We start from the raw sequence: 1,571 nt of genomic DNA, 5'->3' as shown, positions 1-1,571 counted from the left end.
TCCAAAATCATAGTGGCTATGATTTGTATCATCACATGTGGAAAAGGAATAAGAACTTGACCTTTGGTTACATTGATATAGGTAGCAGGTAGCTCCTGGATGAGCAGATTCCCTCTACCAATGCAAATCAGCACCTTCTCTTCAACTCGCACTCTTTTTTTTTTTTTTTTTAAGAAGCTTCTTATTTTTATTGTTAGGATCTGGGTTACTTGAGAGGGATGAAACGAGAGGAGTGGGTGGCTCCAATACCCGGCTGGCCGTGTTTTACAGGCTTGTAGGTGATGGAGAATTCGCCCAGGTAGTGTCCGATCATCTCGGGCTTAATTTCTACCTGATTGAAGGTCTTGCCGTTATAGACGCCCACCATACTTCCCACCATCTCTGGCAGAATGATCATATCCCGAAGGTGTGTCTTTACAACCTCGGGTTTTTCTATGGGGGGTGCCTCCTTCTTGGCCTTCCTCAGGCGCTTCAGGAGGGAATGCTGTTTGTGCCGCAGACCCCTGTTGAGTCGCGGCCGCTGTCGAGCGCTGTACGACTGCATGAGCTGTTCCTAGGATATGTCCAGCAGCTGATCCAGGTCCGTGCCGCGGCAGGTGAACTTCCGGAAGATTCGCTGCTTCTTCTGCCCCACTTCCTCCATCTTGTCCGCTGTCAGGAAAAGCTCAACTCACATTCTTAGAGATACACAGAGCACTGAGAACTTACCTTCTTTGCCCAGAGTCACATAGCTATACTTGTGAGAAACAAGTCCTGAACCCCAGTCTTTCTGGCTGCAAAGCCAGGTTGTTATCCACTGTAACATGCTGCCTTTCATCACATGTAGAAAATTGGTATCAAAAAGACAGTTTTTAGGGGCAGCTAGGTGGTGCAGTGGACCAAACACTTGACATTTACAAGCTGTGTGACCCTGGGCAAGTCACTTAACCCCAATTGCCTTAACCCCCCCCCCCCCATTACAGCAAGCAATTTGGGATCTTTGAAGGTACTATACAATTTTGGAAATGTAATCCAGTTATCTTCATCCTTTACATCTGTTCAGATGCATCCTATAGTCTGGGAAGTACATGTTGCTCACCTACTTGGATGGTTATACTTTGGACAAATTGCTTTTACATTCTTGAGGATTCTAAGTGTTCTATGGTGTTATTCAATTAGAAGAAAGTTACTTATTTGGATCATTTTGCAAATCTTACCAACCAATAAAAATTTCCTTTTTTCCCCCTGAACTTTTTGTAGGGCATCCTACATAAACTTCACAGTATCTGAACATATTTGTATTTACCTTGTTTAATACCACACTTGACATCAATGCTAAGCTAATTATTGAGGAAAGTATGTGCGAATTATAAAATTATCCAGTTTAGCATATACAAAACTATGCTATATAATATGATGTGATACGATACTACAGGTTGAACAAGTAATTTAACTTTTCTGGACCTCAGTTTTCTCCTCAGTAAGTGAGAAGTTTGGATTTGGTGACCTCTAAGTCATTTCTTTTTGTAAATCTTTGAAAGGATGATAGTTGATAAGATTGATAAATCACATAACTCTGTAGTTGAGTCTTT

At 42.1% G+C, this 1,571-nt stretch overlaps 1 pseudogene; it reads right to left on the bottom strand.

Moving 5' to 3' along the window:
• Positions 1-205: 205 nt before the first annotated feature.
• On the bottom strand, positions 206-658 carry LOC114031896 (annotated as a pseudogene).
• Between the last annotated feature and the right edge of the window lie 913 nt (positions 659-1,571).

The sequence above is a fragment of the Vombatus ursinus genome, unplaced genomic scaffold, assembly GCF_900497805.2.
Source record: "Vombatus ursinus unplaced genomic scaffold, bare-nosed wombat genome assembly UNPS02015255.1, whole genome shotgun sequence".
Classification (NCBI taxonomy): domain Eukaryota; kingdom Metazoa; phylum Chordata; class Mammalia; order Diprotodontia; family Vombatidae; genus Vombatus; species Vombatus ursinus.
This window is presented reverse-complemented; position numbering and strand designations above follow the sequence as displayed.